Source organism: Glycine soja, chromosome 1 (assembly GCF_004193775.1).
Source record: "Glycine soja cultivar W05 chromosome 1, ASM419377v2, whole genome shotgun sequence".
Lineage (NCBI taxonomy): Eukaryota > Viridiplantae > Streptophyta > Magnoliopsida > Fabales > Fabaceae > Glycine > Glycine soja.
The window spans coordinates 41,355,466-41,364,115 of NC_041002.1; the positions used below are offsets into that span (position 1 = coordinate 41,355,466).

General features: G+C 35.3%; 1 pseudogene; it reads left to right on the forward strand.

Annotated features, from left to right (window-relative positions):
• Window positions 1-400: 400 nt before the first annotated feature.
• Window positions 401-8,230, forward strand: LOC114377318 (annotated as a pseudogene).
• The last annotated feature ends 420 nt before the right edge of the window (window positions 8,231-8,650 follow it).

Below are 8,650 nucleotides of genomic sequence, written 5' to 3' on the forward strand. Positions count from 1 at the left end.
AAAAAGCTACTATTTATTAAAACAGACAATTGTTACTTTGAGGTAGTTCAACTAATTCATGTTTATTCTGTTATATAATTTTGCAGAAAGTTGAGCCTCAAATTTCTAAAGAGGATTCAAACTTTGCAAATGAAGAGGAAATCAACGGGTAACAAGTGAATAATGCATAAGGGAATTCTTAAAACTGATTTATTAATCTGGTTATTGGAATTCTCAAACTGGCTCACCACACGAGCTTGGTTTCTATGGACGAAAATACCCACATTGCATAAGGGAATAATGTACACATAAACTGTCCTTCAGATTGAGGATTATTTGGGTATGTGTGCGTATATCTATCTCTAGAACAATTCATGAAATATCATATAATAACTTAGTCAGAAAGAAATGTTATATAACAATGTCAGACTCACACCTGATTACTTTCTATTTTCTTTCTTGTTCCATCCTTGCTCTTATTCTCATCACCTTCATTTTCACCAAAAGAAAGAAACCAAAGTTTAATCTTCCCCCTGGCTAAATGGGGTGGCCCTTTCTTGGGGAAACCATAGGGTATTTGAACCTTTACCCTGCTGTTACACTTGGAGAATTTATGGAGAACCACATAGCAAGGTAAAATCAATCACCCCCCGATACACCATGAAAAATTAAAAGAAAAAGAAAAATAGGCCCTAAAGGATGTATTTTTTTGGGATAAAAGTTATGTTCAACTTAACTGCCTTTCATTCGAATGAGACAAAATACTCGTTTCTCGGTTTGGTACATTGGAATGTGTGTTTTTCCGTTTGACATACTTCTAATTGCAATTCAAACACTCACTAGCTAAATTGTTCAATAATATGTGCAGGTATGGTAAAATTTACAAGTCAAACTTGTTTGGGGGGCCAACCATAGTGTTAGCAGATGCAGGGCTGAATAGGTTCATATTGTAGAACGATGGGAAGTTGTTTGAGATCAGCAATCCTAAGAGCATTTGTGATATACTCAGGAAATGGTCTATGTTGGTCTTAGTAGGGGACATGCACAAGGAAATGAGGAACATTTCACTCAACTTTCTCAGCAATGCTAAGCTCCAAACACATCTTGTCAAAGAGGTCGAGAGGCATGCACTTCTCATTATTAACTCATGGAACAATAATTCTACATTCTCCGCTCTACAAGAAGCCAAAAAGGTATCTAACTAACCACTTCTTTTGTCAAAATTTCATTACTACTACCTCCTATGTTGATGTTTTAGAATTTTAAAATCTAGTTAATGTTTATTTAGTATGCACTGCTACTAGTGTTACAAGTACAAACATCAATGAATTACTAGTTAAAAGTTAGTTTGGTTGATTAATAAAATTGCAGTTCACCTTCAATTTTATGGAGAAACGTATAATGAGCTTGGAGCCTGGGAATCCCGAAACAGGATAGTTGAGGAGAGAATTGTTAGAGTTTATGGTCTTAGTTCCTTTGTCCCACATCACTTGGTTTGTAAAACTTGTGTGGTCTTAGTCCCACATCACTTGGTTTGTAAAAACTTATGTCTCATTAGTGTTATATATAGAGACACCTTGTAAGCTTTTATGTGTGCAAGTAATAAAATGTTCTCCTAGTGTAGTCGAGGACGCAGGCACATACATTGTGTGCTGAACCACATTAAACTTTGTGTCTTTTCTCTCTTCCCTTTATTTCTTTCTCTTCTTTATTGCTCTATACTAACAACTGGTATCAAGAGCTTTTGGTTACTCCATGGGATTTCCTTAGTTTAAAGGAATTAGTGGGAGTCTTCTCAGTTTAGAGGAGGCAGTGAGAGCAATGGCATTAGAAGAGGGGAAGGTGAAGATCGAGAATTTCGATGGTAGATATTTCAGCTTTTGGAAGATGCAGATAAAGGATTATCTATATCAGAAGAAGCTGTATCAACCCTTATTAGGGGTTAAGCCAGACGACATAAAGTAAGAAGAATGGAACTTGCTGGATCGATAGGCTCTTGGCGTGATCAGATTGACATTAGCCAAGAACGCCGTGTTCAACATCGTAAATGAGAAGACTACTGCAGGCTTAATGAAGGTGCTATCAGATATGTACGAGAAGCCGTCGGCAACCAACAAAGTATACTTGATGCGTCGGTTGTTCAACCTCAAGATGGGATAAGGTATCTCTGTAACCGATCATATTAATGAATTTAATACTATTCTTGCCTAGTTGGAATCAGTGCAGATTAAATTTGAGGATGAGGTGAAGGCATTGATTCTATTGTCATCACTACTGGATAGTTGGGCTGCAACTGTTTCTGCAGTTAGTAGTTCTATGAGAGAGAACACATTAAAGCTTAGTGACATCCGTGACTTGATCTTAAGTGAAGATGTTCGCAAGAGAGATTTAGGAGAATCTTCCAGTCATGTTTCCAATTCAGCATTGAATATTGAAGGCAGGGGAAGGACTACCCAGAAGGGTCAGAATGGTCAAGGCAAATCAAAGTCAAGAGGGAAAGGTCAGAGAAAATTTCAAAGTGACGTTACTTGCTGGAATTGTGACAGGAGAGGTCACTTTAGCAATCAATGCAAGGCACCAAAGAAGAACAAGTCACACAAAAACAAGAAGCGCGATGATGATGAATCCGCAAATGCAGCAACTGATGAACTTGATGATGCATTAATTTGCAGTTTGGATAGTCCCGTTGATTCATGGATCATGGACTCAGGTGCATCATTCCACACTACTCCCTCTAAAGATTTATTGTCTAACTATATTTCTGGAAGATTTAGGAAAGTTTACCTTGCAGATGGAAAATATCTTGACATTGTCGGAAGAGGTGATATCAACATCAAGACCTCCAGTGGATCCCTATGGACATTGCACAATGTCAGACGTATTCTCACCTTAATGAGAAATTTAATATCTATAGGGCACTTGGATGATGAGGGGCATCACACCACTTTTGGAGATGGAGCTTGGAAGGTAACAAAAGACAATCTCTTTGTGGCTCGTGGAAAGAAGCGAGGATCTCTTTACATGATTGCAGATGTGGATATGGTAGCAGTTATTGAGGCTATCAATAATTCAACCATGTGGCATCAAAGACTTGGACACATGAGTGAAATGGGAATGAAGCTTATTGCGGCAAAGGGCAAGCTACCAAGCCTGAAGCATGTTGATGTTGGTGCTTATGAACATTGTATCCTTGGAAAGCAGCAAAAGGTCAGCTTCTCAAGGGAAGGGAAGACTCTTAAAGTTGAAAAGCTAGAATTGGTGCACACAGATGTTTGGGGGCCAACCCCAGTGAAATCTGTTGGAAACTCACGTTATTATGTCACCTTCATCGACGACTCTACCAGAAAGGTATGGGTTTATTTTCTTAAAAATAAATCTGATGAGTTTTCTGTGTTTAAAAGGTGGAAAACAGAAGTTGAAAATCAGACAGGTCTAAAGGTTAAAAGTCTAAAATCTGACAATGGCGGGGAGTATGATAGTCAGGAGTTTAAAGATTTCTGTTCAGAACATGGGATCAGAATGATCAAGACAATACCAGGAACACCTGAGCAAAATTGTGTTGTAGAAAGGATGAATAGAACCTTGAACGAGAGAGCGAGGTGTATGCGGATCCAATTTGGCTTGCCTAAAGCATTCTGGGCAGAAGTAATAAACACAGCAGCATATCTCATCAATAGAGGACCATCAGTTCCTTTAAATTATCAGTTGCCCGGAGAAGTATGGTCTGGAAAGGAGGTAAAACTTTGACATTTGAGAATTTTTGTTTGTGTTTCATATATACTGAAAGACTCTAATAGTAGAGATAAATTGGATCCGAAGGCGAGGAAGTGTTATTTTATTGGTTATGGATTTGAAATGTATGGCTATAGGTTTTGGCATGACTAAACCAAGAAAGTTATCAGAAGCATAAATGTTACCTTTAATGGGAACTTATTTTATAAGGACAAATTTTCTGCAGAATCTATATGTGCAGGTAAACTGTCAAAAATTTCTGAGAAAAAAACACTTGAAGAAATTTCAAAAAGTGATGTAGCCAACATAAACCAGAGTACAGACGTAGAGGTTGAGTCAGAACCAGAACCATCAACTCCTCCAAGAAAATCTAGCAGAATTTCAGTACCACCAGATAGGTATTCCCTTTCATTGCATTATATGTTGTTGACTGATGCTGGTGAGCCAAAATGTTTCAGTGAGGCTACGCAGGGGAATGACACTATTGAGTGGGAGCTAGCGATGAAAAATGAGACGACATCCCTTCAGAAGAATAAGACGTGGTCTTTAACTAAATTTCGTGAAGGAAAGAAAGTGTTACAAAATAGGTGGGTCTATAGGCTAAAGGAAGAATCTAACGGTAGAAGAAGATACAAGGCGAGACTTGTGGTGAAAAGGTTTCAGCAAAAATAAGGAATTGATTTCACAGAGATCTTCTCTCCAGTTGTAAAGATGACTATCATCAGAGTTATTCTGAGTATAGTAGCTGCAGAGAATCTTCACTTGGAGCAGGTAGATGTTAAAATTGCATTCTTGCATGAGGATTTAGAGGAAGACATCTATATGACCCAACCAGAAGGTTTTGAAGTGCCAGGCAAGGAGAATCTTGTGTGCAAGCTTCACAAAAGTTTATATGGCTTGAAACAAGCACCGAGGCAGTGGTACAAGAAGTTTAATGAGTTTATGAGCAACTCAGGATTCAACAGATGTGACATGGACCATTGCTGCTATGTTAAGAAATATACTAATAGTTATGTTATCGTTATCGTGTATGTTGATGACATGTTGATTGCAGGATCTAGTATGACATAAATTAACATGTTGAAGCAGTAGTTGGTAGAAAACTTTGAAATGAAGGATCTTGGTCCAGCTAAACAAATCCTTGGTATAAGAATTCTTAGAAACAGATCAGAAGGAATTTTGAAGTTGTCTCAGGAGAAATATATACACAATTTGCTTGACAGGTTTTACCTTGAAGATTCTAAGACCAGGAATACCCCTTTGGGATCTTATTTGAAGTTTTCAAAGAAGCAATCTTTGCAGATGATGAAGAAAAATGTTACATGTCAAGAGTACCATATGCATCATCAGTTGGGAGTTTGATGTATGCTATGGTGTGTACTAGACCTAACATAGCACATGCAGTGGGAGTTGTCCGTAGGTTCTTATCAAATCCAGCAAAGGAGCATTGGGAAGGCGTAAAGTGGATACTCAGATATTTGAAGGGTACTTCAGAGATGTGTTTGTGCTTTAGAAAAGGCAATCTCACTTTACAGGGATTTTCAGATGCAGACTTGGGAGGAGATTTTGATACCAAGAAAAGCACCACAGGCTACATTTTTACTTTGGGAGGTACTGTTATGAGTTGGAAGTCTAAACTTCAAGATAGAGTTGCTCTCTCAACCACGAAAGCCGAGTACATAGCTATCTCAGAAGTAGCTAAGGAGATGATTTGGGTAAAAAATTTTCTCAATGAATTAGGGAAAGAACAAGATAATGCTCCAATGTTTAGTGACAGTCAAAGTGCTATAAGTCTTGCTAAGAATCCAGTCTTCCATTCTAGATGAAAGCATATTCAATTAAGATACCATTTTATCAGGGAGTTGATAAATGATGGAGACTTATCTTTATTGAAGATCTTAAGATTAGAGAATCCAGCAGATACATTGACTAAAGTTGTTACAACTGACAAACTAAGGCTTTGCATTGCCTCAGTTGGCCTACAAGGATAATTGAAGATGAAGGTGCTACACTAGGTAAAGAGTCGATGAACTCATTGCTTACAAGGAGCTGCTAGAGTTTGGAACTTAGACCCCAAGTGGGAGAATTGTTAGAGTTTGTGGTCTTAGTTCCTTTGTCCCACATCGCTTGGTCTGTAAAACTTGTGTGGTCTTAGTCCCACATCACTTGGTTTGTAAAAACTTGTGTCTCATTAGTGTTATATATAGAGACACCTTGCAAGCTTTTATGTGTGCAAGTAATAAAAAGTTCTCCTAGTGTAGCCGTGGACGTAGGCACATACATTGTGTGCTGAACCACGTTAAACTTTGTGTCTTTTCTCTTTTCCCTTTATTTCTTTCTCTTCTTTATTGCTCTATACTAACAAGAATATGTGTCTTTCATGAAGGGTGTTGTATCTACTGCGCCCTTGAATTTGCCCGGAACAGCATATAGGAAAGCATTAAAGGTAGCAATAGTCAATTAATATTTAATATTACTACTACTTTAGACTTTAGAGAACCCTTTTCCCCCCCATAAATAATTAATTAATAGTGCTACTGAATTTTTAATTTTTAATATTGTAAGTTTCCATTTATAATTATACCATGCATATATATTGTGTGTTTTTGGTGCAACTTAGAAGCATTTGATGAATCTATTTTTCCTTGATTACTAACTAGAGCCATTCACAATCATCTTAGTCTTCAATGCACTTGGTCAAATCTCATTTTCATTTGCTAGCCATGCAGTGGCCCTTGAAATTCAGGCTACAATTCCATCAACCCCGAGAAACCATCAAGGATAGCAATGTGGCACGATGCTCTTGGCGCCTATTTTATCAATGCAGTATGCTATTTTCCAGTTGCACTTATAGGATACTGGACTTTTGGTCAAGCTGTTGATGATAATGTGCTTATGGAACTTGAAAGGCCTGCATGGCTCATTGCCTTTGCTAACTTGATGGTATTCATCCATGTTGTTGGTAGCTACTAGGTATGAATGCAAAACTAAGAGCTTCTACCCAATGTTAACCTATTTATGTTTATTAACTGATTGGTGTGGAAAATACCAATTGTAGGTTTATGTTATGCCTATTTTTGACTTGATTGAGAGAAGGATTATTAGAAGATTGAACTTCCCTATATATATATATATATATACTACTGCTGCTAAAACTAAAATAGTTTAGTACTGCAGGTATAATCCAATTTACATATAGTATATATATACTGTTGCTGCTACCACTATATGTAATTAAAAATAAACTTGTATATAATATATGAAATATATTATATTTTATTTCTTCAAAAATATCAATGTTAAAAAATTTATTATTTTTACTCAAATATTTATTTATTTTATTAATAGTATATATATAATCTACAAATTTTCACTAAAATAAATTATTATTAAAACAAATTTTGAAATTTTTAAAAAATGTAAAATTTAAATATATGATTTAAATATTTTTAATTTTTTATTATCATTACAATAATTTAATCTAGTTAAATTAATTTTATAATTTTTTTAATTGTAGTTTTTTTATTGGACGAGATAACTAACTTTAAAACAAATATATATATATATATATATATATATAAACAAGTTTTACTTGAAAAGGTGTTTGTAAAATCAAAATATGGAAACTAGTAAGTAACTTAGCTTTTTCTTTTAAACTCTTATTTTTAACATTAACTTAAAAGTAATATTTAAGCTAAAAAGAGAAAAGAAAAACCTACTTGGACCAAATATACTCTAAGGTTATTTTCTATCCTTTTATTTAATTAGATGTAGTTTTTATTTTGTACACTCATATCCTCACTTAGCTCAAGTCCTATAATAATTTTGCGTTATGTTTGGTTGCATAAAAATAGGTTGGAAATTGAGTGAAGAGAATGAATTAAGTAAAAATAAGTTAGTGATTTCCATGGTGTGTTATTTTGTCGATGGATTGTTCTAGTTACATGCCACTTTCTGGATTTCATGGAGTTGTATCTGGTTTCTTGGTTGGCATTAAGTAAATTATATCAGATCAAGAACTTCCTTTCATTAAGATAAAAAACAAAGGTTTGATACTCTTTTGTGGTTGTCATCTATCCCTGTATTGCTTTCCATTGCTATTAGCTTCTGGACACTAGAGGCTACAACATATCTTCCAACCATTATATTTGGCACGTATATAAGTTGGATTTATCTTAGATACTGGCAGAGAAAACCAGAAACTAAACATAGAGGTGATCTGAGTGAAGATTTTGCTTTCTCCACATTTCCCCCAGAATTTTTAAGGTAATTTCAGCTTTTAGTGTGTAGCAAAAATAAGTGATTAGTTGTAGTATTGTCTTTCTAGATTTTAATAAACTCTTTTTTATGTTTTTGCTGCCTTGTAGACTAGTCATAGACCCTATTGCTTCAATATTTCATCGAATGCTCAATGGAAGATATGATGCTTCTAATGATGGTCAAGGCAACAATATGGAAAGTGAGCCTTTACCAGGTTCGGACTCAATTGAGGCATCCAGGAGACGATAATTCTACATAGTTGTTGTTAACTTTAATTGGGTTACTTATTATTGTCAAGTAGAAATTGCTTTTGTGGAGCATGTCGTGCAGGAAAATCAAATAAATAAACAATAGACAAGTGCAAGTGTCGAATCAAATTTTTGCATATTTGGTTGCTTTATTGGCTTTCTTTTAGATAAATTATTCAGCTAAAACATAGAACATATAAGTTGTTCATAAATGTTCTGAGTGCATATTTTTTCTTTCCTTTCTTTTTCTTGTTTTATTTTATCTAAAAGTAAAATTGCTTTTTATTCTCAAATTTCTAGTTGTCATGTTATCTTTCTGCTATCCATAAAAAAGCAAATAATCTTATAGAAGGAAATGAATTAAAATCAAAAGCCTGGCTTCTATCTATTAATACTTTAATTCCTTATCATAGTGGCTAACCACAGACATT